Genomic DNA, 26218 nt, shown 5'->3' with positions numbered 1-26218 from the left:
TAGTGGGTATCACGTCCGCTTCAGACGCGGAAGGTTCCAAGATCGAGCCCATGTTAGATACATATTTTGACCATCGTGATTGGGCATAAAAATAAGCTAGGTCTCTTGGAAAACTCAGCATTACTACGTATCTATGGTGTAGTGGTTATCACGTCCGCCTAACACGCGGAAGGTCCTAGGTTCGAGCCCTGTTAGCTACATATATTGTCAATCGTGATTGGGCAAAAAAGTAAGCTAGGTCTCTTGGAAAACTCAGCATTACTACGTATCTATGGTGTAGTGGTTATCATGTCCGCTTCACAAGCGGAAGGTCCCAAGTTCGGGCCCTGGTAGATACATGTTTTGACCATCGTGATTGGGCATAAAAATAAGCTAGGTCTCTTGGAAAACTCAGTATTACTAAGTATCTATGGTGTAGTGGGTATCACGTCCGCTTCACACGCGGAAGGTTCCAAGACCGAGCCCATGTTAGATACATATTTTGACCATCGTGATTGGGCATAAAAATAAGCTAGGTCTCTTGGAAAACTCAACATTGCTACGTATCTATGGTGTAGTGGGTATCACGTCCGCTTCAGACGCGGAAGGTTCCAAGATCGAGCCTATGTTAGATACATATTTTGACCATCGTGATTGGGCATAAAAATAAGCTAGGTCTCTTGGAAAACTCAGCATTACTACGTATCTATGGTGTAGTGGTTATCACGTCCGCCTAACACGCGGAAGGTCCTAGGTTCGAGCCCTGTTAGCTACATATATTGTCAATCGTGATTGGGCAAAAAAGTAAGCTAGGTCTCTTGGAAAACTCAGTATTACTACGTATCTATGGTGTAGTGGTTATCACGTCCGCCTAACACGCGGAAGGTCCCAGGTTCGAACCCTGGTAGATACATATTTTGTCCATCGTGATTGGGCATAAAAATAAGCTAGGTCTCTTGGAAAACTCAGTATTACTAAGTATCTATGGTGTAGTGGGTATCACGTCCGCTTCACGCGCGGAAGGTTCCAAGATCGAGCCCATGTTAGATACATATTTTGACATTCGTGATTGGGCATAAAATCAAGCTAGGTCTCTTGGAAAACTCAACATTACTACGAATCTATGGTGTAGTGGGTATCACGTCCGCTTCACACGCGGAAGGTTCCAAGATCGAGCCCATGTTAGATACATATTTTGACCATCGTGATTGGGCATAAAAATAAGCTAGGTCTCTTGGAAAACTCAACATTGCTACGTATCTATGGTGTAGTGGGTATCACGTCCGCTTCAGACGCGGAAGGTTCCAAGATCAAGCCAATGTTAGATACATATTTTGACCATCGTGATTGGGCATAAAAATAAGCTAGGTCTCTTGGAAAACTCAGCATTACTACTTATCTATGGTGTAGTGGTTATCACGTTCGCCTAACACGCGGAAGGTCCTAGGTTCGAACCCTGTTAGCTACATATTTTGTCAATCGTGATTAGGCAAAAAAATAAGCTAGGTCTATTGGAAAACTCAGTATTACGTATCTATGGTGTAGTGGTTATCACGTCCGCCTAACACGCGGAAGGTCCCAGGTTCGAGCCCTGGTAGATACATGTTTTGTCCATCGTGATTGGGCATAAAAATAAGCTAGTTCTCTTCGAAAACTCAGTATTACTAAGTGTCTATGGTGTAGTGGGTAATACGTCCGCTTCACACGCGGAAGGTTCTAAGGTCGAGCCCATGTTAGATACATATTTTGACCATCGTGATTGGGCATAAAAATAAGCTAGGTCTCTTGGAAAACTCAGTATTACTAAGTATGTATGGTGTAGTGGGTATCACGTCCGCTTCACACGCGGAAGGTCCCAAGATCGAGCCCATGTTAGATACATATTTTGACCATCGTGATTGGGCATAAAATCAAGCTAGGTCTCTTGGAAAACTCAGTATAACTGAGTATCTATGGTGTAGTGGGTATCACGTCCGCTTCACGCGCGGAAGGCTCCAAGATCGAGCCCATATTAGATACATATTTTGACATTCGTTATTGGGCATAAAATCAAGCTAGGTCTCTTGGAAAACTCAACATTACTACGAATCTATGGTGTAGTGGGTATCACGTCCGCTTCACACGCGGAAGGTTCCAAGATCAAGCCAATGTTAGATACATATTTTGACCATCGTGATTGGGCATAAAAATAAGCTAGGTCTCTTGAAAAACTCAGCATTACTACTTATCTATGGTGTAGTGGTTATCACGTTCGCCTAACACGCGGAAGGTTCCAAGATCGAGCCCATGTTAGATACATATTTTGACCATCGTGATTGGGCATAAAATCAAGCTAGGTCTATTGGAAAACTCAGTATTACTAAGTATCTATGGTGTAGTGGTTATCACGTCCGCCTAACACGCGGAAGGTTCCAAGATCGAGCCCATGTTAGATACATATTTTGACCATCGTGATTGGGCATAAAAATAAGCTAGGTCTCTTGGAAAACTCAGCATTACTACGTATCTATGGTGTAGTGGTTATCACGTCCAATTCACAAGCGGAAGGTCCCAGGTTCGAGCCCTGTAAGGTGCATATTTTGTCCATCGTGATTGGGCATAAAAATAAGCTAGGTCTCTTGGAAAACTCAGTATTTCTAAGTATCTATGGTGTAGTGGTTATCACGTCCGCCTAACACGCGGAAGGTTCTAGGTTCGAGCCCTGTTAGCTACATATTTTGTCAATCGTGATTGGGCATAAAATCAAGCTAGGTCTCTTGGAAAACTCAGCATTACTACGTATCTATGGTGTAGTGGTTATCATGTCCGCTTCACAAGCGGAAGGTCCCAAGTTCGGGCCCTGGTAGATACATATTTTGACCATCGTGATTGGGCATAAAAATAAGCTAGGTCTCTTGGAAAACTCAGTATTACTAAGTATGTATGGTGTAGTGGGTATCACGTCCGCTTCACACGCGGAAGTTCCCAAGATCGAGCCCATGTTAGATACATATTTTGACCATCCTGATTGGGCATAAAATCAAGCTAGGTCTCTTGGAAAACTCAGTATTACTAAGTATCTATGGTGTAGTGGTTATCACGTTCGCCTAACACGCGGAAGGTTCCAAGATCGAGCCCATGTTAGATACATATTTTGACATTCGTGATTGGGCATAAAATCAAGCTAGGTCTATTGGAAAACTCAGTATTACTAAGTATCTATGGTGTAGTGGTTATCACGTCCGCCTAACACGCGGAAGGTTCCAAGATCGAGCCCATGTTAGATACATATTTTGACCATCGTGATTGGGCATAAAAATAAGCTAGGTCTATTGGAAAACTCAACATTACTACGAATCTATGGCGTAGTGGGTATCACGTCCGCCTAACACGCGGAAGGTTCCAAGATCGAGCCCATGTTAGATACATATTTTGACCATCGTGATTGGGCATAAAAATAAGCTAGGTCTCTTGGAAAACTCAGCATTACTACTTATCTATGGTGTAGTGGTTATCACGTTCGCCTAACACGCGGAAGGTTCCAAGATCGAGCCCATGTTAGATACATATTTTGACCATCGTGATTGGGCATAAAATCAAGCTAGGTCTATTGGAAAACTCAGTATTACTAAGTATCTATGGTGTAGTGGTTATCACGTCCGCCTAACACGCGGAAGGTTCCAAGATCGAGCCCATGTTAGATACATATTTTGACCATCGTGATTGGGCATAAAAATAAGCTAGGTCTCTTGGAAAACTCAGCATTACTACGTATCTATGGTGTAGTGGTTATCACGTCCAATTCACAAGCGGAAGGTCCCAGGTTCGAGCCCTGTTAGCTGCATATTTTGTCCATCGTGATTGGGCATAAAAATAAGCTAGGTCTCTTGGAAAACTCAGTATTACTAAGTATCTATGGTGTAGTGGTTATCACGTCCGCCTAACACGCGGAAGGTCCTAGGTTCGAGCCCTGTTAGCTACATATTTTGTCAATCGTGATTGGGCATAAAATCAAGCTAGGTCTCTTGGAAAACTCAGCATTACTACGTATCTATGGTGTAGTGGTTATCATGTCCGCTTCACAAGCGGAAGGTCCCAAGTTCGGGCCCTGGTAGATACATATTTTGACCATCGTGATTGGGCATAAAAATAAGCTAGGTCTCTTGGAAAACTCTGTATTACTAAGTATCTATGGTGTAGTGGTTATCACGTCCGCTTCACACGCGGAAGGTCCCAAGATCGAGCCCATGTTAGATACATATTTTGACCATCGTGATTGGGCATAAAATCAAGCTAGGTCTCTTGGAAAACTCAGTATTACTACGTATCTATGGTGTAGTGGTTATCACGTCCGCTTCACAAGCGGAAGATCCCAAGTTCGGGCCCTGGTAGATACATATTTTGACCATCGTGATTAGGCATAAAAATAAGCTAGGTCTCTTGGAAAACTCAGTATTACTAAGTATCTATGGTGTAGTGGTTATCACGGTCGCCTAACACGCGGAAGGTCCTAGGTTCGAGCCCTGTTAGCTACATATTTTGTCAATCGTGATTGGGAAAAAAAGTAAGCTAGGTCTCTTGGAAAACTCAGTATTACTACGTATCTATGGTGTAGTGGTTATCACGTCCGCCTAACACGCGGAAGGTCCTAGGTTCGAGCCCTGTTACCTACATATTTTGTCAATCGTGATTGGGCAAAAAAGTAAGCTAGGTCTCTTGGAAAACTCAGTATTACTACGTATCTATGGTGTAGTGGTTATCACGTCCGCCTAACACGCGGAAGGTCCCAGGTTCGAACCCTGGTAGATACATATTTTGTCCATCGTGATTGGGCATAAAAATAAGCTAGGTCTCTTGGAAAACTCAGTATTACTAAGTATCTATGGTGTAGTGGTTATCACGTCCGCTTCACACGCGGAAGGTTCCAAGATCGAGCCTATGTTAGATACATATTTTGACCATCGTGATTGGGCATAAAATCAAGCTAGGTCTCTTGGAAAACTCAGCATTACTACGTATCTATGGTGTAGTGGTTATCATGTCCGCTTCACAAGCGGAAGGTCCCAAGTTCGGGCCCTGGTAGATACATATTTTGACCATCGTGATTGGGCATAAAAATAAGCTAGGTCTCTTGGAAAACTCAGTATTACTAAGTATGTATGGTGTAGTGGGTATCACGTCCGCTTCACACGCGGAAGTTCCCAAGATCGAGCCCATGTTAGATACATATTTTGACCATCCTGATTGGGCATAAAATCAAGCTAGGTCTCTTGGAAAACTCAGTATTACTAAGTATCTATGGTGTAGTGGGTATCACGTCCGCTTCACGCGCGGAAGGTTCCAAGATCGAGAACATGTTAGATACATATTTTGACATTCGTGATTGGGCATAAAATCAAGCTAGGTCTCTTGGAAAACTCAACATTACTACGAATCTATGGTGTAGTGGGTATCACGTCCGCCTAACACGCGGAAGGTTCCAAGATCGAGCCCATGTTAGATACATATTTTGACCATCGTGATTGGGCATAAAATCAAGCTAGGTCTCTTGGAAAACTCAACATTGCTACGAATCTATGGTGTAGTGGGTATCACGTCCGCTTCACACGCGGAAGGTTCCAAGATCAAGCCAATGTTAGATACATATTTTGACCATCGTGATTGGGCATAAAAATAAGCTAAGTCTCTTGGAAATCTCAGCATTACTACTTATCTATGGTGTAGTGGTTATCACGTTCGCCTAACACGCGGAAGGTTCCAAGATCGAGCCCATGTTAGATACATATTTTGACCATCGTGATTGGGCATATAATCAAGCTAGGTCTATTGGAAAACTCAGTATTACTAAGTATCTATGGTGTAGTGGTTATCACGTCCGCCTAACACGCGGAAGGTTCCAAGATCGAGCCCATGTTAGATACATATTTTGACCATCGTGATTGGGCATAAAAATAAGCTAGGTCTCTTGGAAAACTCAGCATTACTACGTATCTATGGTGTAGTGGTTATCACGTCCAATTCACAAGCGGAAGGTCCCAGGTTCGAGCCCTGTTAGCTGCATATTTTGTCCATCGTGATTGGGCATAAAAATAAGCTAGGTCTCTTGGAAAACTCAGTATTTCTAAGTATCTATGGTGTAGTGGTTATCACGTCCGCCTAACACGCGGAAGGTCCTAGGTTCGAGCCCTGTTAGCTACATATTTTGTCAATCGTGATTGGGCATAAAATCAAGCTAGGTCTCTTGGAAAACTCAGCATTACTACGTATCTATGGTGTAGTGGTTATCATGTCCGCTTCACAAGCGGAAGGTCCCAAGTTCGGGCCCTGGTAGATACATATTTTGACCATCGTGATTGGGCATAAAAATAAGCTAGGTCTCTTGGAAAACTCAGTATTACTAAGTATGTATGGTGTAGTGGGTATCACGTCCGCTTCACACGCGGAAGTTCCCAAGATCGAGCCCATGTTAGATACATATTTTGACCATCCTGATTGGGCATAAAATCAAGCTAGGTCTCTTGGAAAACTCAGTATTACTAAGTATCTATGGTGTAGTGGGTATCACGTCCGCTTCACGCGCGGAAGGTTCCAAGATCGAGAACATGTTAGATACATATTTTGACATTCGTGATTGGGCATAAAATCAAGCTAGGTCTCTTGGAAAACTCAACATTACTACGAATCTATGGTGTAGTGGGTATCACGTCCGCCTAACACGCGGAAGGTTCCAAGATCGAGCCCATGTTAGATACATATTTTGACCATCGTGATTGGGCATAAAATCAAGCTAGGTCTCTTGGAAAACTCAGTATTACTAAGTATCTATGGTGTAGTGGGTATCACGTCCGCTTCACGCGCGGAAGGTTCCAAGATCGAGAACATGTTAGATACATATTTTGACATTCGTGATTGGGCATAAAATCAAGCTAGGTCTCTTGGAAAACTCAGCATTACTACTTATCTATGGTGTAGTGGTTATCACGTTCGCCTAACACGCGGAAGGTTCCAAGATCGAGCCCATGTTAGATACATATTTTGACATTCGTGATTGGGCATAAAATCAAGCTAGGTCTATTGGAAAACTCAGTATTACTAAGTATCTATGGTGTAGTGGTTATCACGTCCGCCTAACACGCGGAAGGTTCCAAGATCGAGCCCATGTTAGATACATATTTTGACCATCGTGATTGGGCATAAAAATAAGCTAGGTCTATTGGAAAACTCAACATTACTACGAATCTATGGTGTAGTGGGTATCACGTCCGCCTAACACGCGGAAGGTTCCAAGATCGAGCCCATGTTAGATACATATTTTGACCATCGTGATTGGGCATAAAAATAAGCTAGGTCTCTTGGAAAACTCAGCATTACTACTTATCTATGGTGTAGTGGTTATCACGTTCGCCTAACACGCGGAAGGTTCCAAGATCGAGCCCATGTTAGATACATATTTTGACCATCGTGATTGGGCATAAAATCAAGCTATGTCTATTGGAAAACTCAGTATTACTAAGTATCTATGGTGTAGTGGTTATCACGTCCGCCTAACACGCGGAAGGTTCCATGATCGAGCCCATGTTAGATACATATTTTGACCATCGTGATTGGGCATAAAAATAAGCTAGGTCTCTTGGAAAACTCAGCATTACTACGTATCTATGGTGTAGTGGTTATCACGTCCAATTCACAAGCGGAAGGTCCCAGGTTCGAGCCCTGTTAGCTGCATATTTTGACCATCCTGATTGGGCATAAAATCAAGCTAGGTCTCTTGGAAAACTCAGTATTACTAAGTATCTATGGTGTAGTGGGTATCACGTCCGCTTCACGCGCGGAAGGTTCCAAGATCGAGAACATGTTAGATACATATTTTGACATTCGTGATTGGGCATAAAATCAAGCTAGGTCTCTTGGAAAACTCAACATTACTACGAATCTATGGTGTAGTGGGTATCACGTCCGCCTAACACGCGGAAGGTTCCAAGATCGAGCCCATGTTAGATACATATTTTGACCATCGTGATTGGGCATAAAATCAAGCTAGGTCTCTTGGAAAACTCAACATTGCTACGAATCTATGGTGTAGTGGGTATCACGTCCGCTTCACACGCGGAAGGTTCCAAGATCAAGCCAATGTTAGATACATATTTTGACCATCGTGATTGGGCATAAAAATAAGCTAAGTCTCTTGGAAATCTCAGCATTACTACTTATCTATGGTGTAGTGGTTATCACGTTCGCCTAACACGCGGAAGGTTCCAAGATCGAGCCCATGTTAGATACATATTTTGACCATCGTGATTGGGCATATAATCAAGCTAGGTCTATTGGAAAACTCAGTATTACTAAGTATCTATGGTGTAGTGGTTATCACGTCCGCCTAACACGCGGAAGGTTCCAAGATCGAGCCCATGTTAGATACATATTTTGACCATCGTGATTGGGCATAAAAATAAGCTAGGTCTCTTGGAAAACTCAGCATTACTACGTATCTATGGTGTAGTGGTTATCACGTCCAATTCACAAGCGGAAGGTCCCAGGTTCGAGCCCTGTTAGCTGCATATTTTGTCCATCGTGATTGGGCATAAAAATAAGCTAGGTCTCTTGGAAAACTCAGTATTTCTAAGTATCTATGGTGTAGTGGTTATCACGTCCGCCTAACACGCGGAAGGTCCTAGGTTCGAGCCCTGTTAGCTACATATTTTGTCAATCGTGATTGGGCATAAAATCAAGCTAGGTCTCTTGGAAAACTCAGCATTACTACGTATCTATGGTGTAGTGGTTATCATGTCCGCTTCACAAGCGGAAGGTCCCAAGTTCGGGCCCTGGTAGATACATATTTTGACCATCGTGATTGGGCATAAAAATAAGCTAGGTCTCTTGGAAAACTCAGTATTACTAAGTATGTATGGTGTAGTGGGTATCACGTCCGCTTCACACGCGGAAGTTCCCAAGATCGAGCCCATGTTAGATACATATTTTGACCATCCTGATTGGGCATAAAATCAAGCTAGGTCTCTTGGAAAACTCAGTATTACTAAGTATCTATGGTGTAGTGGGTATCACGTCCGCTTCACGCGCGGAAGGTTCCAAGATCGAGAACATGTTAGATACATATTTTGACATTCGTGATTGGGCATAAAATCAAGCTAGGTCTCTTGGAAAACTCAACATTACTACGAATCTATGGTGTAGTGGGTATCACGTCCGCCTAACACGCGGAAGGTTCCAAGATCGAGCCCATGTTAGATACATATTTTGACCATCGTGATTGGGCATAAAATCAAGCTAGGTCTCTTGGAAAACTCAGTATTACTAAGTATCTATGGTGTAGTGGGTATCACGTCCGCTTCACGCGCGGAAGGTTCCAAGATCGAGAACATGTTAGATACATATTTTGACATTCGTGATTGGGCATAAAATCAAGCTAGGTCTCTTGGAAAACTCAGCATTACTACTTATCTATGGTGTAGTGGTTATCACGTTCGCCTAACACGCGGAAGGTTCCAAGATCGAGCCCATGTTAGATACATATTTTGACATTCGTGATTGGGCATAAAATCAAGCTAGGTCTATTGGAAAACTCAGTATTACTAAGTATCTATGGTGTAGTGGTTATCACGTCCGCCTAACACGCGGAAGGTTCCAAGATCGAGCCCATGTTAGATACATATTTTGACCATCGTGATTGGGCATAAAAATAAGCTAGGTCTATTGGAAAACTCAACATTACTACGAATCTATGGTGTAGTGGGTATCACGTCCGCCTAACACGCGGAAGGTTCCAAGATCGAGCCCATGTTAGATACATATTTTGACCATCGTGATTGGGCATAAAAATAAGCTAGGTCTCTTGGAAAACTCAGCATTACTACTTATCTATGGTGTAGTGGTTATCACGTTCGCCTAACACGCGGAAGGTTCCAAGATCGAGCCCATGTTAGATACATATTTTGACCATCGTGATTGGGCATAAAATCAAGCTATGTCTATTGGAAAACTCAGTATTACTAAGTATCTATGGTGTAGTGGTTATCACGTCCGCCTAACACGCGGAAGGTTCCATGATCGAGCCCATGTTAGATACATATTTTGACCATCGTGATTGGGCATAAAAATAAGCTAGGTCTCTTGGAAAACTCAGCATTACTACGTATCTATGGTGTAGTGGTTATCACGTCCAATTCACAAGCGGAAGGTCCCAGGTTCGAGCCCTGTTAGCTGCATATTTTGTCCATCGTGATTGGGCATAAAAATAAGCTAGGTCTCTTGGAAAACTCAGTATTACTAAGTATCTATGGTGTAGTGGTTATCACGTCCGCCTAACACGCGGAAGGTCCTAGGTTCGAGCCCTGTTAGCTACATATTTTGTCAATCGTGATTGGGCATAAAATCAAGCTAGGTCTCTTGGAAAACTCAGCATTACTACGTATCTATGGTGTAGTGGTTATCATGTCCGCTTCACAAGCGGAAGGTCCCAAGTTCGGGCCCTGGTAGATACATATTTTGACCATCGTGATTGGGCACAAAAATAATCTAGGTCTCTTGGAAAACTCTGTATTACTAAGTATCTATGGTGTAGTGGTTATCACGTCCGCTTCACACGCGGAAGGTCCCAAGATCGAGCACATGTTAGATACATATTTTGACCATCGTGATTGGGCATAAAATCAAGCTAGGTCTCTTGGAAAACTCAGTATTACTACGTATCTATGGTGTAGTGGTTATCACGTCCGCTTCACAAGCGGAAGATCCCAAGTTCGGGGCCTGGTAGATACATATTTTGACCATCGTGATTAGGCATAAAAATAAGCTAGGTCTCTTGGAAAACTCAGTATTACTAAGTATCTATGGTGTAGTGGTTATCACGGTCGCCTAACACGCGGAAGGTCCTAGGTTCGAGCCCTGTTAGCTACATATTTTGTCAATCGTGATTGGGCAAAAAAGTAAGCTAGGTCTCTTGGAAAACTCAGTATTACTACGTATCTATGGTGTAGTGGTTATCACGTCCGCCTAACACGCGGAAGGTCCCAGGTTCGAACCCTGGTAGATACATATTTTGTCCATCGTGATTGGGCATAAAAATAAGCTAGGTCTCTTGGAAAACTCAGTATTACTAAGTATCTATGGTGTAGTGGTTATCACGTCCGCTTCACACGCGGAAGGTTCCAAGATCGAGCCTATGTTAGATACATATTTTGACCATCGTGATTGGGCATAAAATCAAGCTAGGTCTCTTGGAAAACTCAGCATTACTACGTATCTATGGTGTAGTGGTTATCATGTCCGCTTCACAAGCGGAAGGTCCCAAGTTCGGGCCCTGGTAGATACATATTTTGACCATCGTGATTGGGCATAAAAATAAGCTAGGTCTCTTGGAAAACTCAGTATTACTAAGTATCTATGGTGTAGTGGTTATCACGTCCGCCTAACACGCGGAAGGTCCCAGGTTCGAACCCTGGTAGATACATATTTTGTCCATCGTGATTGGGCATAAAAATAAGCTAGGTCTCTTGGAAAACTCAGTATTGCTAAGTATCTATGGTGTAGTGGTTATCACGTCCGCTTCACACGCGGAAGGTTCCAAGATCGAGCCCATGTTAGATACATATTTTGACCATCGTGATTGGGCATAAAATCAAGCTAGGTCTCTTGGAAAACTCAACATTACTACGAATCTATGGTGTAGTGGGTATCACGTCCGCTTCACACGCGGAAGGTTCCAAGATCAAGCCAATGTTAGATACATATTTTGACCATCGTGATTGGGCATAAAAATAAGCTAGGTCTCTTGGAAATCTCAGCATTACTACTTATCTATGGTGTAGTGGTTATCACGTTCGCCTAACACGCGGAAGGTTCCAAGATCGAGCCCATGTTAGATACATATTTTGACCATCGTGATTGGGCATATAATCAAGCTAGGTCTATTGGAAAACTCAGTATTACTAAGTATCTATGGTGTAGTGGTTATCACGTCCGCCTAACACGCGGAAGGTTCCAAGATCGAGCCCATGTTAGATACATATTTTGACCATCGTGATTGGGCATAAAAATAAGCTAGGTCTCTTGGAAAACTCAGCATTACTACGTATCTATGGTGTAGTGGTTATCACGTCCAATTCACAAGCGGAAGGTCCCAGGTTCGAGCCCTGTTAGCTGCATATTTTGTCCATCGTGATTGGGCATAAAAATAAGCTAGGTCTCTTGGAAAACTCAGTATTTCTAAGTATCTATGGTGTAGTGGTTATCACGTCCGCCTAACACGCGGAAGGTCCTAGGTTCGAGCCCTGTTAGCTACATATTTTGTCAATCGTGATTGGGCATAAAATCAAGCTAGGTCTCTTGGAAAACTCAGCATTACTACGTATCTATGGTGTAGTGGTTATCATGTCCGTTTCACAAGCGGAAGGTCCCAAGTTCGGGCCCTGGTAGATACATATTTTGACCATCGTGATTGGGCATAAAAATAAGCTAGGTCTCTTGGAAAACTCAGTATTACTAAGTATGTATGGTGTAGTGGGTATCACGTCCGCTTCACACGCGGAAGTTCCCAAGATCGAGCCCATGTTAGATACATATTTTGACCATCCTGATTGGGCATAAAATCAAGCTAGGTCTCTTGGAAAACTCAGTATTACTAAGTATCTATGGTGTAGTGGGTATCACGTCCGCTTCACGCGCGGAAGGTTCCAAGATCGAGAACATGTTAGATACATATTTTGACATTCGTGATTGGGCATAAAATCAAGCTAGGTCTCTTGGAAAACTCAACATTACTACGAATCTATGGTGTAGTGGGTATCACGTCCGCCTAACACGCGGAAGGTTCCAAGATCGAGCCCATGTTAGATACATATTTTGACCATCGTGATTGGGCATAAAATCAAGCTAGGTCTCTTGGAAAACTCAGTATTACTAAGTATCTATGGTGTAGTGGGTATCACGTCCGCTTCACGCGCGGAAGGTTCCAAGATCGAGAACATGTTAGATACATATTTTGACATTCGTGATTGGGCATAAAATCAAGCTAGGTCTCTTGGAAAACTCAGCATTACTACTTATCTATGGTGTAGTGGTTATCACGTTCGCCTAACACGCGGAAGGTTCCAAGATCGAGCCCATGTTAGATACATATTTTGACATTCGTGATTGGGCATAAAAATAAGCTAGGTCTCTTGGAAAACTCAGCATTACTACTTATCTATGGTGTAGTGGTTATCACGTTCGCCTAACACGCGGAAGGTTCCAAGATCGAGCCCATGTTAGATACATATTTTGACCATCGTGATTGGGCATAAAATCAAGCTATGTCTATTGGAAAACTCAGTATTACTAAGTATCTATGGTGTAGTGGTTATCACGTCCGCCTAACACGCGGAAGGTTCCATGATCGAGCCCATGTTAGATACATATTTTGACCATCGTGATTGGGCATAAAAATAAGCTAGGTCTCTTGGAAAACTCAGCATTACTACGTATCTATGGTGTAGTGGTTATCACGTCCAATTCACAAGCGGAAGGTCCCAGGTTCGAGCCCTGTTAGCTGCATATTTTGTCCATCGTGATTGGGCATAAAAATAAGCTAGGTCTCTTGGAAAACTCAGTATTACTAAGTATCTATGGTGTAGTGGTTATCACGTCCGCCTAACACGCGGAAGGTCCTAGGTTCGAGCCCTGTTAGCTACATATTTTGTCAATCGTGATTGGGCATAAAATCAAGCTAGGTCTCTTGGAAAACTCAGCATTACTACGTATCTATGGTGTAGTGGTTATCATGTCCGCTTCACAAGCGGAAGGTCCCAAGTTCGGGCCCTGGTAGATACATATTTTGACCATCGTGATTGGGCATAAAAATAATCTAGGTCTCTTGGAAAACTCTGTATTACTAAGTATCTATGGTGTAGTGGTTATCACGTCCGCTTCACACGCGGAAGGTCCCAAGATCGAGCACATGTTAGATACATATTTTGACCATCGTGATTGGGCATAAAATCAAGCTAGGTCTCTTGGAAAACTCAGTATTACTACGTATCTATGGTGTAGTGGTTATCACGTCCGCTTCACAAGCGGAAGATCCCAAGTTCGGGGCCTGGTAGATACATATTTTGACCATCGTGATTAGGCATAAAAATAAGCTAGGTCTCTTGGAAAACTCAGTATTACTAAGTATCTATGGTGTAGTGGTTATCACGGTCGCCTAACACGCGGAAGGTCCTAGGTTCGAGCCCTGTTAGCTACATATTTTGTCAATCGTGATTGGGCAAAAAAGTAAGCTAGGTCTCTTGGAAAACTCAGTATTACTACGTATCTATGGTGTAGTGGTTATCACGTCCGCCTAACACGCGGAAGGTCCTAGGTTCGAGCCCTGTTACCTACATATTTTGTCAATCGTGATTGGGCAAAAAAGTAAGCTAGGTCTCTTGGAAAACTCAGTATTACTACGTATCTATGGTGTAGTGGTTATCACGTCCGCCTAACACGCGGAAGGTCCCAGGTTCGAACCCTGGTAGATACATATTTTGTCCATCGTGATTGGGCATAAAAATAAGCTAGGTCTCTTGGAAAACTCAGTATTACTAAGTATCTATGGTGTAGTGGTTATCACGTCCGCTTCACACGCGGAAGGTTCCAAGATCGAGCCTATGTTAGATACATATTTTGACCATCGTGATTGGGCATAAAATCAAGCTAGGTCTCTTGGAAAACTCAGCATTACTACGTATCTATGGTGTAGTGGTTATCATGTCCGCTTCACAAGCGGAAGGTCCCAAGTTCGGGCCCTGGTAGATACATATTTTGACCATCGTGATTGGGCATAAAAATAAGCTAGGTCTCTTGGAAAACTCAGTATTACTAAGTATCTATGGTGTAGTGGTTATCACGTCCGCCTAACACGCGGAAGGTCCCAGGTTCGAACCCTGGTAGATACATATTTTGTCCATCGTGATTGGGCATAAAAATAAGCTAGGTCTCTTGGAAAACTCAGTATTGCTAAGTATCTATGGTGTAGTGGTTATCACGTCCGCTTCACACGCGGAAGGTTCCAAGATCGAGCCCATGTTAGATACATATTTTGACCATCGTGATTGGGCATAAAATCAAGCTAGGTCTCTTGGAAAACTCAACATTACTACGAATCTATGGTGTAGTGGGTATCACGTTCGCCTAACACGCGGAAGGTTCCAAGATCGAGCCCATGTTAGATACATATTTTGACCATCGTGATTGGGCATATAATCAAGCTAGGTCTCTTGGAAAACTCAACATTACTACGAATCTATGGTGTAGTGGGTATCACGTCCGCCTAACACGCGGAAGGTTCCAAGATCGAGCCCATGTTAGATACATATTTTGACCATCGTGATTGGGCATAAAATCAAGCTAGGTCTCTTGGAAAACTCAGTATTACTAAGTATCTATGGTGTAGTGGGTATCACGTCCGCTTCACGCGCGGAAGGTTCCAAGATCAAGCCAATGTTAGATACATATTTTGACCATCGTGATTGGGCATAAAAATAAGCTAGGTCTCTTGGAAATCTCAGCATTACTACTTATCTATGGTGTAGTGGTTATCACGTTCGCCTAACACGCGGAAGGTTCCAAGATCGAGCCCATGTTAGATACATATTTTGACCATCGTGATTGGGCATATAATCAAGCTAGGTCTATTGGAAAACTCAGTATTACTAAGTATCTATGGTGTAGTGGTTATCACGTCCGCCTAACACGCGGAAGGTTCCAAGATCGAGCCCATGTTAGATACATATTTTGACCATCGTGATTGGGCATAAAAATAAGCTAGGTCTCTTGGAAAACTCAGCATTACTACGTATCTATGGTGTAGTGGTTATCACGTCCAATTCACAAGCGGAAGGTCCCAGGTTCGAGCCCTGTTAGCTGCATATTTTGTCCATCGTGATTGGGCATAAAAATAAGCTAGGTCTCTTGGAAAACTCAGTATTTCTAAGTATCTATGGTGTAGTGGTTATCACGTCCGCCTAACACGCGGAAGTTCCTAGGTTCGAGCCCTGTTAGCTACATATTTTGTCAATCGTGATTGGGCATAAAATCAAGCTAGGTCTCTTGGAAAACTCAGCATTACTACGTATCTATGGTGTAGTGGTTATCATGTCCGCTTCACAAGCGGAAGGTCCCAAGTTCGGGCCCTGGTAGATACATATTTTGACCATCGTGATTGGGCATAAAAATAAGCTAGGTCTCTTGGAAAACTCAGTATTACTAAGTATGTATGGTGTAGTGGGTATCACGTCCGCTTCACACGCGGAAGTTCCCAAGATCGAGCCCATGTTAGATACATATTTTGACCATCCTGATTGGGCATAAAATCAAGCTAGGTCTCTTGGAAAACTCAGTATTACTAAGTATCTATGGTGTAGTGGGTATCACGTCCGCTTCACGCGCGGAAGGTTCCAAGATCGAGAACATGTTAGATACATATTTTGACATTCGTGATTGGGCATAAAATCAAGCTAGGTCTCTTGGAAAACTCAACATTACTACGAATCTATGGTGTAGTGGGTATCACGTCCGCTTCACACGCGGAAGGTTCCAAGATCAAGCCAATGTTAGATACATATTTTGACCATCGTGATTGGGCATAAAAATAAGCTAGGTCTCTTGGAAAACTCAGCATTACTACTTATCTATGGTGTAGTGGTTATCACGTTCGCCTAACACGCGGAAGGTTCCAAGATCGAGCCCATGTTAGATACATATTTTGACCATCGTGATTGGGCATAAAATCAAGCTAGGTCTATTGGAAAACTCAGTATTACTAAGTATCTATGGTGTAGTGGTTATCACGTCTGCATAACACGCGGAAGGTTCCAAGATCGAGCCCATGTTAGATACATATTTTGACCATCGTGATTGGGCATAAAAATAAGCTAGGTCTCTTGGAAAACTCAGCATTACTACGTATCTATGGTGTAGTGGTTATCACGTCCAATTCACAAGCGGAAGGTCCCAGGTTCGAGCCCTGTTAGCTGCATATTTTGTCCATCGTGATTGGGCATAAAAATAAGCTAGGTCTCTTGGAAAACTCAGCATTACTAAGTATCTATGGTGTAGTGGTTATCACGTCCGCCTAACACGCGGAAGGTCCTAGGTTCGAGCCCTGTTAGCTACATATTTTGTCAATCGTGATTGGGCATAAAATCAAGCTAGGTCTCTTGGAAAACTCAGCATTACTACGTATCTATGGTGTAGTGGTTATCATGTCCGCTTCACAAGCGGAAGGTCCCAAGTTCGGGCCCTGGTAGATACATATTTTGACCATCGTGATTGGGCATAAAAATAAGCTAGGTCTCTTGGAAAACTCAGTATTACTAAGTATGTATGGTGTAGTGGGTATCACGTCCGCTTCACACGCGGAAGGTCCCAAGATCGAGCCCATGTTAGATACATATTTTGACCATCGTGATTGGGCATAAAATCAAGCTAGGTCTCTTGGAAAACTCAGTATTACTACGTATCTATGGTGTAGTGGTTATCACGTCCGCTTCACAAGCGGAAGATCCCAAGTTCGGGCCCTGGTAGATACATATTTTGACCATCGTGATTAGGCATAAAAATAAGCTAGGTCTCTTGGAAAACTCTGTATTACTAAGTATCTATGGTGTAGTGGTTATCACGTCCGCCTAACATGCGGAAGGTCCTAGGTTCGAGCCCTGTTAGCTACATATTTTGTCAATCGTGATTGGGAAAAAAAGTAAGCTAGGTCTCTTGGAAAACTCAGTATTACTACGTATCTATGGTGTAGTGGTTATCACGTCCGCCTAACACGCGGAAGGTCCTAGGTTCGAGCCCTGTTACCTACATATTTTGTCAATCGTGATTGGGCAAAAAAGTAAGCTAGGTCTCTTGGAAAACTCAGTATTACTACGTATCTATGGTGTAGTGGTTATCACGTCCGCCTAACACGCGGAAGGTCCCAGGTTCGAACCCTGAAAGATACATATTTTGTCCATCGTGATTGGGCATAAAAATAAGCTAGGTCTCTTGGAAAACTCAGTATTACTAAGTATCTATGGTGTAGTGGTTATCACGTCCGCTTCACACGCGGAAGGTTCCAAGATCGAGCCCATGTTAGATACATATTTTGACCATCGTGATTGGGCATAAAATCAAGCTAGGTCTATTGGAAAACTCAGTATTACTAAGTATCTATGGTGTAGTGGTTATCACGTCCGCATAACACGCGGAAGGTTCCAAGATCGAGCCCATGTTAGATACATATTTTGACCATCTTTATTGGGCATAAAAATAAGCTAGGTCTATTGGAAAACTCAGCATTACTACGTATCTATGGTGTAGTGGTTATCACGTCCAATTCACAAGCGGAAGGTCCCAGGTTCGAGCCCTGTTAGCTGCATATTTTGTCCATCGTGATTGGGCATAAAAATAAGCTAGGTCTCTTGGAAAACTCAGTATTACTAAGTATCTATGGTGTAGTGGTTATCACGTCCGCCTAACACGCGGAAGGTCCTAGGTTCGAGCCCTGTTAGCTACATATTTTGTCAATCGTGATTGGGCATAAAATCAAGCTAGGTCTCTTGGAAAACTCAGCATTACTACGTATCTATGGTGTAGTGGTTATCATGTCCGCTTCACAAGCGGAAGGTCCCAAGTTCGGGCCCTGGTAGATACATATTTTGACCATCGTGATTGGGCATAAAAATAAGCTAGGTCTCTTGGAAAACTCAGTATTACTAAGTATGTATGGTGTAGTGGGTATCACGTCCGCTTCACACGCGGAAGGTCCCAAGATCGAGCCCATGTTAGATACATATTTTGACCATCGTGATTGGGCATAAAATCAAGCTAGGTCTCTTGGAAAACTCAGTATTACTACGTATCTATGGTGTAGTGGTTATCACGTCCGCTTCACAAGCGGAAGATCCCAAGTTCGGGCCCTGGTAGATACATATTTTGACCATCGTGATTAGGCATAAAAATAAGCTAGGTCTCTTGGAAAACTCTGTATTACTAAGTATCTATGGTGTAGTGGTTATCACGTCCGCCTAACACGCGGAAGGTCCTAGGTTCGAGCCCTGTTAGCTACATATTTTGTCAATCGTGATTGGGAAAAAAAGTAAGCTAGGTCTCTTGGAAAACTCAGTATTACTACGTATCTATGGTGTAGTGGTTATCACGTCCGCCTAACACGCGGAAGGTCCTAGGTTCGAGCCCTGTTACCTACATATTTTGTCAATCGTGATTGGGCATAAAAATAAGCTAGGTCTCTTGGAAAACTCAGTATTACTAAGTATCTATGGTGTAGTGGTTATCACGTCCGCCTAACACGCGGAAGGTCCCAGGTTCGAACCCTGGTAGATACATATTTTGTCCATCGTGATTGTGCATAAAAATAAGCTAGGTCTCTTGGAAAACTCAGTATTGCTAAGTATCTATGGTGTAGTGGTTATCACGTCCGCTTCACACGCGGAAGGTTCCAAGATCGAGCCCATGTTAGATACATATTTTGACCATCGTGATTGGGCATAAAATCAAGCTAGGTCTCTTGGAAAACTCAGCATTACTACGTATCTATGGTGTAGTGGTTATCATGTCCGCTTCACAAGCGGAAGGTCCCAAGTTCGGGCCCTGTTAGCTACATATTTTGTCAATCGTGATTGGGCAAAAAAGTAAGCTAGGTCTTTTGGAAAACTCAGTATTACTACGTATCTATGGTGTAGTGGCTATCACGTCCGCCTAACACGCGGAAGGTACCAGGTTCGAACCCTGGTAGATACATATTTTGTCCATAGTGATTGGGCATAAAAATAAGCTAGGTCTCTTGGAAAACTCAGTATTACTAGGTATCTATGGTGTAGTGGGTATCACGTCCGCTTCACACGCGGAAGGTTCCAAGACCGAGCCCATGTTAGATACATATTTTGACCATCTTGATTGGGCATAAAAATAAGCTAGGTCTCTTGGAAAACTCAACATTCCTACGTATCTATGGTGTAGTGGGTATCACGTCCGCTTCAGACGCGGAAGGTTCCAAGATCGAGCCCATGTTAGATACATATTTTGACCATCGTGATTGGTCATAAAAATAAGCTAGGTCTCTTGGAAAACTCAGCATTACTACGTATCTATGGTGTAGTGGTTATCACGTCCGCCTAACACGCGGAAGGTCCCAGGTTCGAACCCTGGTAGATACATATTTTGTCCAAGGTGATTGGGCATAAAAATAAGCTAGGTCTCTTGGAAAACTCAGTATTACTAAGTATCTATGGTGAAGTGGGTATCACGTCCGCTTCACACGCGGAAGGTTCCAAGACCGAGCCCATGTTAGATACATATTTTGTCAATCGTGATTGGGCAAAAAAGTAAGCTAGGTCTCTTGGAAAACTCAGTATTACTACGTATCTATGGTGTAGTGGTTATCACGTCCGCTTCACAAGCGGAAGGTCCCAGGTTCGAGCCCTGGTAGGTACATATTTTGACCATCGTGATTGGGCATAAAATCAAGCTAGGTCTATTGGAAAACTCAGCATTACTACGTATCTATGGTGTAGTGGTTATGACGTCCGCCTAACACGCGGAAGGTCCCAGGTTCGAGCCCTGGTAGATACATATTTTGACCATCGTGATTGGGCATAAAAATAAGCTAGGTCTCTTGGAAAACTCTTTATTACTACGTATCTATGGTGTAGTGGTTATCACGTCCGCTTCACAAGCGGAAGGTCCCAGGTTCGAGCCCTGGTAGATACATATTTTGACCATCGTGATTGGGCATAAAAATAAGCTAGGTCTCTTGGAAAACTCAGTATTACTAAGTTATTATGGTGTAGTGGGTATCACGTCCGCTTCACACGCGGAAGGTTCCAAGATCGAGCCCATGTTAGATACATATTTTGACCATCGTGATTGGGCATAAAATCAAGTTAGGTCTCTTGGAAAACTCAGTATTACTACGTATCTATGGTGTAGTGGTTATCACGTCCGCTTCACAAGCGGAAGATCCCAAGTTTGGGCCCTGGTAGATACATATTTTGACCATCGTGATTAGGCATAAAAATAAGCTAGGTCTCTTGGAAAACTCAGTATTGCTAAGTATCTATGGTGTAGTGGTTATCACGTCCGCCTAACACGCGGAAGGTCCTAGGTTCGAGCCCTGTTAGCTACATATTTTGTCAATCGTGATTGGGCAAAAAAGTAAGCTAGGTCTCTTGGAAAACTCAGTATTACTACGTATCTATGGTGTAGTGGCTATCACGTCCGCCTAACACGCGGAAGGTACCAGGTTCGAACCCTGGTAGATACATATTTTGTCCATCGTGATTGGGCATAAAAATAAGCTAGGTCTCTTGGAAAACTCAGTATTACTAAGTATCTATGGTGAAGTGGTTATCACGTCCGCTTCACACGCGGAAGGTTCCAAGATCGAGCCCATGTTAGATACATATTTTGACCATCGTGATTGGGCATAAAATCAAGCTAGGTCTATTGGAAAACTCAGCATTACTACGTATCTATGGTGTAGTGGTTATCACGTCCAATTCACAAGCGGAAGGTCCCAGGTTCGAGCCCTGTTAGCTACATATTTTGTCCATCGTGATTGGGCATAAAAATAAGCTAGGTCTCTTGGAAAACTCAGTATTACTAAGTATCTATGGTGTAGTGGTTATCACGTCCGCCTAACACGCGGAAGGTCCTAGGTTCGAGCCCTGTTAGCTACATATTTTGTCAATCGTGATTGGGCATAAAATCAAGCTAGGTCTCTTGGAAAACTCAGCATTACTACGTATCTATGGTCTAGTGGTTATCATGTCCGCTTCACAAGCGGAAGGTCCCAAGTTCGGGCCCTGGTAGATACATATTTTGACCATCGTGATTGGGCATAAAAATAAGCTAGGTCTCTTGGAAAACTCAGTATTACTAAGTATCTATGGTGTAGTGGGTATCACGTCCGCTTCAGACGCGGAAGGTTCCAAGATCGAGCCCATGTTAGATACATATTTTGACCATCGTGATTGGGCATAAAAATAAGCTAGGTCTCTTGGAAAACTCAGCATTACTACGTATCTATGGTGTAGTGGTTATCACGTCCAATTCACAAGCGGAAGGTCCCAGGTTCGAGCCCTGTTAGCTGCATATTTTGTCCATCGTGATTGGGCATAAAAATAAGCTAGGTCTCTTGGAAAACTCAGTATTTCTAAGTATCTATGGTGTAGTGGTTATCACGTCCGCTTCACAAGCGGAAGGTCCCAAGTTCGGGCCCTGGTAGATACATATTTTGACCATCGTGATTGGGCATAAAAATAAGCTAGGTCTCTTGGAAAACTCAGTATTACTAAGTATGTATGGTGTAGTGGGTATCACGTCCGCTTCACACGCGGAAGTTCCCAAGATCGAGCCCATGTTAGATACATATTTTGACCATCCTGATTGGGCATAAAATCAAGCTAGGTCTCTTGGAAAACTCAGTATTACTAAGTATCTATGGTGTAGTGGGTATCACGTCCGCTTCACGCGCGGAAGGTTCCAAGATCGAGAACATGTTAGATACATATTTTGACATTCGTGATTGGGCATAAAATCAAGCTAGGTCTCTTGGAAAACTCAACATTACTACGAATCTATGGTGTAGTGGGTATCACGTCCACTTCAAACGCGGAAGGTTCCAAGATCAAGCCAATGTTAGATACATATTTTGACCATCGTGATTGGGCATAAAAATAAGCTAGGTCTCTTGGAAAACTCAGCATTACTACGTATCTATGGTGTAGTGGTTATCACGTCCAATTCACAAGCGGAAGGTCCCAGGTTCGAGCCCTGTTAGCTGCATATTTTGTCCATCGTGATTGGGCATAAAAATAAGCTAGGTCTCTTGGAAAACTCAGTATTTCTAAGTATCTATGGTGTAGTGGTTATCACGTCCGCTTCACAAGCGGAAGGTCCCAAGTTCGGGCCCTGGTAGATACATATTTTGACCATCGTGATTGGGCATAAAAATAAGCTAGGTCTCTTGGAAAACTCAGTATTACTAAGTATGTATGGTGTAGTGGGTATCACGTCCGCTTCACACGCGGAAGTTCCCAAGATCGAGCCCATGTTAGATACATATTTTGACCATCCTGATTGGGCATAAAATCAAGCTAGGTCTCTTGGAAAACTCAGTATTACTAAGTATCTATGGTGTAGTGGGTATCACGTCCGCTTCACGCGCGGAAGGTTCCAAGATCGAGAACATGTTAGATACATATTTTGACATTCGTGATTGGGCATAAAATCAAGCTAGGTCTCTTGGAAAACTCAACATTACTACGAATCTATGGTGTAGTGGGTATCACGTCCGCTTCAAACGCGGAAGGTTCCAAGATCAAGCCAATGTTAGATACATATTTTGACCATCGTGATTGGGCATAAAAATAAGCTAGGTCTCTTGGAAAACTCAGCATTACTACTTATCTATGGTGTAGTGGTTATCACGTCCGCTTCACACGCGGAAGGTTCCAAGATCGAGCCCATGTTAGATACATATTTTGACCATCGTGATTGGGCATAAAATCAAGCTAGGTCTATTGGAAAACTCAGTATTACTAAGTATCTATGGTGTAGTGGTTATCACGTCCGCATAACACGCGGAAGGTTCCAAGATCGAGCCCATGTTAGATACATATTTTGACCATCTTTATTGGGCATAAAAATAAGCTAGGTCTATTGGAAAACTCAGCATTACTACGTATCTATGGTGTAGTGGTTATCACGTCCAATTCACAAGCGGAAGGTCCCAGGTTCGAGCCCTGTTAGCTGCATATTTTGTCCATCGTGATTGGGCATAAAAATAAGCTAGGTCTCTTGGAAAACTCAGTATTACTAAGTATCTATGGTGTAGTGGTTATCACGTCCGCCTAACACGCGGAAGGTCCTAGGTTCGAGCCCTGTTAGCTACATATTTTGTCAATCGTGATTGGGCATAAAATCAAGCTAGGTCTCTTGGAAAACTCAGCATTACTACGTATCTATGGTGTAGTGGTTATCATGTCCGCTTCACAAGCGGAAGGTCCCAAGTTCGGGCCCTGGTAGATACATATTTTGACCATCGTGATTGGGCATAAAAATAAGCTAGGTCTCTTGGAAAACTCAGTATTACTAAGTATGTATGGTGTAGTGGGTATCACGTCCGCTTCACACGCGGAAGGTCCCAAGATCGAGCCCATGTTAGATACATATTTTGACCATCGTGATTGGGCATAAAATCAAGCTAGGTCTCTTGGAAAACTCAGTATTACTACGTATCTATGGTGTAGTGGTTATCACGTCCGCTTCACAAGCGGAAGATCCCAAGTTCGGGCCCTGGTAGATACATATTTTGACCATCGTGATTAGGCATAAAAATAAGCTAGGTCTCTTGGAAAACTCTGTATTACTAAGTATCTATGGTGTAGTGGTTATCACGTCCGCCTAACACGCGGAAGGTCCTAGGTTCGAGCCCTGTTAGCTACATATTTTGTCAATCGTGATTGGGAAAAAAAGTAAGCTAGGTCTCTTGGAAAACTCAGTATTACTACGTATCTATGGTGTAGTGGTTATCACGTCCGCCTAACACGCGGAAGGTCCTAGGTTCGAGCCCTGTTACCTACATATTTTGTCAATCGTGATTGGGCATAAAAATATGCTAGGTCTCTTGGAAAACTCAGTATTACTAAGTATCTATGGTGTAGTGGTTATCACGTCCGCCTAACACGCGGAAGGTCCCAGGTTCGAACCCTGGTAGATACATATTTTGTCCATCGTGATTGGGCATAAAATCAAGCTAGGTCTATTGGAAAACTCAGTATTACTAAGTATCTATGGTGTAGTGGTTATCACGTCCGCTTCACACGCGGAAGTTTCCAAGATCGAGCCCATGTTAGATACATATTTTGACCATCGTGATTGGGCATAAAATCAAGCTAGGTCTCTTGGAAAACTCAGCATTACTACGTATCTATGGTGTAGTGGTTATCATGTCCGCTTCACAAGCGGAAGGTCCCAAGTTCGGGCCCTGTTAGCTACATATTTTGTCAATCGTGATTGGGCAAAAAAGTAAGCTAGGTCTTTTGGAAAACTCAGTATTACTACGTATCTATGGTGTAGTGGCTATCACGTCCGCCTAACACGCGGAAGGTACCAGGTTCGAACCCTGGTAGATACATATTTTGTCCATAGTGATTGGGCATAAAAATAAGCTAGGTCTCTTGGAAAACTCAGTATTACTAGGTATCTATGGTGTAGTGGGTATCACGTCCGCTTCACACGCGGAAGGTTCCAAGACCGAGCCCATGTTAGATACATATTTTGACCATCTTGATTGGGCATAAAAATAAGCTAGGTCTCTTGGAAAACTCAAAATTCCTACGTATCTATGGTGTAGTGGGTATCACGTCCGCTTCAGACGCGGAAGGTTCCAAGATCGAGCCCATGTTAGATACATATTTTGACCATCGTGATTGGTCATAAAAATAAGCTAGGTCTCTTGGAAAACTCAGCATTACTACGTATCTATGGTGTAGTGGTTATCACGTCCGCCTAACACGCGGAAGGTCCCAGGTTCGAACCCTGGTAGATACATATTTTGTCCATCGTGATTGGGCATAAAAATAAGCTAGGTCTCTTGGAAAACTCAGTATTACTAAGTATCTATGGTGAAGTGGGTATCACGTCCGCTTCACACGCGGAAGGTTCCAAGACCGAGCCCATGTTAGATACATATTTTGTCAATCGTGATTGGGCAAAAAAGTAAGCTAGGTCTCTTGGAAAACTCAGTATTACTACGTATCTATGGTGTAGTGGTTATCACGTCCGCTTCACAAGCGGAAGGTCCCAGGTTCGAGCCCTGGTAGGTACATATTTTGACCATCGTGATTGGGCATAAAATCAAGCTAGGTCTATTGGAAAACTCAGCATTACTACGTATCTATGGTGTAGTGGTTATGACGTCCGCCTAACACGCGGAAGGTCCCAGGTTCGAGCCCTGGTAGATACATATTTTGACCATCGTGATTGGGCATAAAAATAAGCTAGGTCTCTTGGAAAACTCTTTATTACTACGTATCTATGGTGTAGTGGTTATCACGTCCGCTTCACAAGCGGAAGGTCCCAGGTTCGAGCCCTGGTAGATACATATTTTGACCATCGTGATTGGGCATAAAAATAAGCTAGGTCTCTTGGAAAACTCAGTATTACTAAGTTATTATGGTGTAGTGGGTATCACGTCCGCTTCACACGCGGAAGGTTCCAA

At 43.0% G+C, this 26218-nt stretch overlaps 41 non-coding genes across 41 annotated transcripts; all 41 read left to right on the top strand.

Moving 5' to 3' along the window:
- The first annotated feature begins 265 nt into the window (after window positions 1-265).
- Window positions 266-338, top strand: TRNAV-CAC (transfer RNA valine (anticodon CAC)). The gene has a single exon. It is a non-coding gene; the product is annotated as a tRNA-Val (tRNA).
- A 481-nt stretch (window positions 339-819) lies between these two features.
- Window positions 820-892, top strand: TRNAV-AAC (transfer RNA valine (anticodon AAC)). The gene has a single exon. It is a non-coding gene; the product is annotated as a tRNA-Val (tRNA).
- Window positions 893-1509: 617 nt separating this feature from the next.
- TRNAV-AAC (transfer RNA valine (anticodon AAC)) lies at window positions 1510-1582 on the top strand. Its single transcript has one exon. It is a non-coding gene; the product is annotated as a tRNA-Val (tRNA).
- A 1175-nt stretch (window positions 1583-2757) lies between these two features.
- TRNAV-CAC (transfer RNA valine (anticodon CAC)) lies at window positions 2758-2830 on the top strand. Its single transcript has one exon. It is a non-coding gene; the product is annotated as a tRNA-Val (tRNA).
- A 1175-nt stretch (window positions 2831-4005) lies between these two features.
- Window positions 4006-4078, top strand: TRNAV-CAC (transfer RNA valine (anticodon CAC)). Its single transcript has one exon. It is a non-coding gene; the product is annotated as a tRNA-Val (tRNA).
- Window positions 4079-4282: 204 nt separating this feature from the next.
- On the top strand, window positions 4283-4355 carry TRNAV-CAC (transfer RNA valine (anticodon CAC)). The gene has a single exon. It is a non-coding gene; the product is annotated as a tRNA-Val (tRNA).
- A 341-nt stretch (window positions 4356-4696) lies between these two features.
- TRNAV-AAC (transfer RNA valine (anticodon AAC)) lies at window positions 4697-4769 on the top strand. The gene has a single exon. It is a non-coding gene; the product is annotated as a tRNA-Val (tRNA).
- Window positions 4770-4973: 204 nt separating this feature from the next.
- On the top strand, window positions 4974-5046 carry TRNAV-CAC (transfer RNA valine (anticodon CAC)). The gene has a single exon. It is a non-coding gene; the product is annotated as a tRNA-Val (tRNA).
- A 1175-nt stretch (window positions 5047-6221) lies between these two features.
- On the top strand, window positions 6222-6294 carry TRNAV-CAC (transfer RNA valine (anticodon CAC)). Its single transcript has one exon. It is a non-coding gene; the product is annotated as a tRNA-Val (tRNA).
- A 2425-nt stretch (window positions 6295-8719) lies between these two features.
- Window positions 8720-8792, top strand: TRNAV-CAC (transfer RNA valine (anticodon CAC)). The gene has a single exon. It is a non-coding gene; the product is annotated as a tRNA-Val (tRNA).
- Window positions 8793-10384: 1592 nt separating this feature from the next.
- Window positions 10385-10457, top strand: TRNAV-CAC (transfer RNA valine (anticodon CAC)). The gene has a single exon. It is a non-coding gene; the product is annotated as a tRNA-Val (tRNA).
- Window positions 10458-10937: 480 nt separating this feature from the next.
- TRNAV-AAC (transfer RNA valine (anticodon AAC)) lies at window positions 10938-11010 on the top strand. The gene has a single exon. It is a non-coding gene; the product is annotated as a tRNA-Val (tRNA).
- Window positions 11011-11214: 204 nt separating this feature from the next.
- On the top strand, window positions 11215-11287 carry TRNAV-CAC (transfer RNA valine (anticodon CAC)). Its single transcript has one exon. It is a non-coding gene; the product is annotated as a tRNA-Val (tRNA).
- A 65-nt stretch (window positions 11288-11352) lies between these two features.
- TRNAV-AAC (transfer RNA valine (anticodon AAC)) lies at window positions 11353-11425 on the top strand. Its single transcript has one exon. It is a non-coding gene; the product is annotated as a tRNA-Val (tRNA).
- An 897-nt stretch (window positions 11426-12322) lies between these two features.
- Window positions 12323-12395, top strand: TRNAV-CAC (transfer RNA valine (anticodon CAC)). The gene has a single exon. It is a non-coding gene; the product is annotated as a tRNA-Val (tRNA).
- Window positions 12396-13709: 1314 nt separating this feature from the next.
- On the top strand, window positions 13710-13782 carry TRNAV-CAC (transfer RNA valine (anticodon CAC)). The gene has a single exon. It is a non-coding gene; the product is annotated as a tRNA-Val (tRNA).
- A 618-nt stretch (window positions 13783-14400) lies between these two features.
- On the top strand, window positions 14401-14473 carry TRNAV-AAC (transfer RNA valine (anticodon AAC)). Its single transcript has one exon. It is a non-coding gene; the product is annotated as a tRNA-Val (tRNA).
- Window positions 14474-14677: 204 nt separating this feature from the next.
- On the top strand, window positions 14678-14750 carry TRNAV-CAC (transfer RNA valine (anticodon CAC)). The gene has a single exon. It is a non-coding gene; the product is annotated as a tRNA-Val (tRNA).
- Window positions 14751-14815: 65 nt separating this feature from the next.
- TRNAV-AAC (transfer RNA valine (anticodon AAC)) lies at window positions 14816-14888 on the top strand. Its single transcript has one exon. It is a non-coding gene; the product is annotated as a tRNA-Val (tRNA).
- Window positions 14889-16063: 1175 nt separating this feature from the next.
- On the top strand, window positions 16064-16136 carry TRNAV-CAC (transfer RNA valine (anticodon CAC)). Its single transcript has one exon. It is a non-coding gene; the product is annotated as a tRNA-Val (tRNA).
- Window positions 16137-17172: 1036 nt separating this feature from the next.
- On the top strand, window positions 17173-17245 carry TRNAV-CAC (transfer RNA valine (anticodon CAC)). The gene has a single exon. It is a non-coding gene; the product is annotated as a tRNA-Val (tRNA).
- Window positions 17246-17449: 204 nt separating this feature from the next.
- On the top strand, window positions 17450-17522 carry TRNAV-CAC (transfer RNA valine (anticodon CAC)). Its single transcript has one exon. It is a non-coding gene; the product is annotated as a tRNA-Val (tRNA).
- Window positions 17523-18555: 1033 nt separating this feature from the next.
- On the top strand, window positions 18556-18628 carry TRNAV-CAC (transfer RNA valine (anticodon CAC)). Its single transcript has one exon. It is a non-coding gene; the product is annotated as a tRNA-Val (tRNA).
- A 204-nt stretch (window positions 18629-18832) lies between these two features.
- On the top strand, window positions 18833-18905 carry TRNAV-CAC (transfer RNA valine (anticodon CAC)). The gene has a single exon. It is a non-coding gene; the product is annotated as a tRNA-Val (tRNA).
- Window positions 18906-19246: 341 nt separating this feature from the next.
- TRNAV-AAC (transfer RNA valine (anticodon AAC)) lies at window positions 19247-19319 on the top strand. Its single transcript has one exon. It is a non-coding gene; the product is annotated as a tRNA-Val (tRNA).
- Window positions 19320-19661: 342 nt separating this feature from the next.
- On the top strand, window positions 19662-19734 carry TRNAV-AAC (transfer RNA valine (anticodon AAC)). Its single transcript has one exon. It is a non-coding gene; the product is annotated as a tRNA-Val (tRNA).
- Window positions 19735-20077: 343 nt separating this feature from the next.
- On the top strand, window positions 20078-20150 carry TRNAV-AAC (transfer RNA valine (anticodon AAC)). Its single transcript has one exon. It is a non-coding gene; the product is annotated as a tRNA-Val (tRNA).
- A 204-nt stretch (window positions 20151-20354) lies between these two features.
- On the top strand, window positions 20355-20427 carry TRNAV-CAC (transfer RNA valine (anticodon CAC)). Its single transcript has one exon. It is a non-coding gene; the product is annotated as a tRNA-Val (tRNA).
- A 65-nt stretch (window positions 20428-20492) lies between these two features.
- TRNAV-AAC (transfer RNA valine (anticodon AAC)) lies at window positions 20493-20565 on the top strand. The gene has a single exon. It is a non-coding gene; the product is annotated as a tRNA-Val (tRNA).
- A 65-nt stretch (window positions 20566-20630) lies between these two features.
- On the top strand, window positions 20631-20703 carry TRNAV-CAC (transfer RNA valine (anticodon CAC)). Its single transcript has one exon. It is a non-coding gene; the product is annotated as a tRNA-Val (tRNA).
- A 480-nt stretch (window positions 20704-21183) lies between these two features.
- Window positions 21184-21256, top strand: TRNAV-AAC (transfer RNA valine (anticodon AAC)). Its single transcript has one exon. It is a non-coding gene; the product is annotated as a tRNA-Val (tRNA).
- Window positions 21257-22151: 895 nt separating this feature from the next.
- On the top strand, window positions 22152-22224 carry TRNAV-CAC (transfer RNA valine (anticodon CAC)). Its single transcript has one exon. It is a non-coding gene; the product is annotated as a tRNA-Val (tRNA).
- A 620-nt stretch (window positions 22225-22844) lies between these two features.
- TRNAV-CAC (transfer RNA valine (anticodon CAC)) lies at window positions 22845-22917 on the top strand. Its single transcript has one exon. It is a non-coding gene; the product is annotated as a tRNA-Val (tRNA).
- A 1036-nt stretch (window positions 22918-23953) lies between these two features.
- On the top strand, window positions 23954-24026 carry TRNAV-CAC (transfer RNA valine (anticodon CAC)). The gene has a single exon. It is a non-coding gene; the product is annotated as a tRNA-Val (tRNA).
- A 204-nt stretch (window positions 24027-24230) lies between these two features.
- On the top strand, window positions 24231-24303 carry TRNAV-CAC (transfer RNA valine (anticodon CAC)). The gene has a single exon. It is a non-coding gene; the product is annotated as a tRNA-Val (tRNA).
- A 341-nt stretch (window positions 24304-24644) lies between these two features.
- On the top strand, window positions 24645-24717 carry TRNAV-AAC (transfer RNA valine (anticodon AAC)). Its single transcript has one exon. It is a non-coding gene; the product is annotated as a tRNA-Val (tRNA).
- Window positions 24718-25059: 342 nt separating this feature from the next.
- On the top strand, window positions 25060-25132 carry TRNAV-AAC (transfer RNA valine (anticodon AAC)). The gene has a single exon. It is a non-coding gene; the product is annotated as a tRNA-Val (tRNA).
- A 343-nt stretch (window positions 25133-25475) lies between these two features.
- TRNAV-AAC (transfer RNA valine (anticodon AAC)) lies at window positions 25476-25548 on the top strand. The gene has a single exon. It is a non-coding gene; the product is annotated as a tRNA-Val (tRNA).
- Window positions 25549-25752: 204 nt separating this feature from the next.
- Window positions 25753-25825, top strand: TRNAV-CAC (transfer RNA valine (anticodon CAC)). The gene has a single exon. It is a non-coding gene; the product is annotated as a tRNA-Val (tRNA).
- Window positions 25826-25890: 65 nt separating this feature from the next.
- On the top strand, window positions 25891-25963 carry TRNAV-AAC (transfer RNA valine (anticodon AAC)). Its single transcript has one exon. It is a non-coding gene; the product is annotated as a tRNA-Val (tRNA).
- A 65-nt stretch (window positions 25964-26028) lies between these two features.
- TRNAV-CAC (transfer RNA valine (anticodon CAC)) lies at window positions 26029-26101 on the top strand. The gene has a single exon. It is a non-coding gene; the product is annotated as a tRNA-Val (tRNA).
- Window positions 26102-26218: the final 117 nt, after the last annotated feature.

Source organism: Phalangium opilio, unplaced genomic scaffold, assembly GCF_054372755.1.
Source record: "Phalangium opilio isolate 3A_F unplaced genomic scaffold, DU_Popi_V2 ptg000094l_1, whole genome shotgun sequence".
Lineage (NCBI taxonomy): Eukaryota > Metazoa > Arthropoda > Arachnida > Opiliones > Phalangiidae > Phalangium > Phalangium opilio.
The sequence above is the reverse complement of the archived record's forward strand: the minus strand, read 5'-3'. Positions and strand labels throughout refer to the sequence as shown.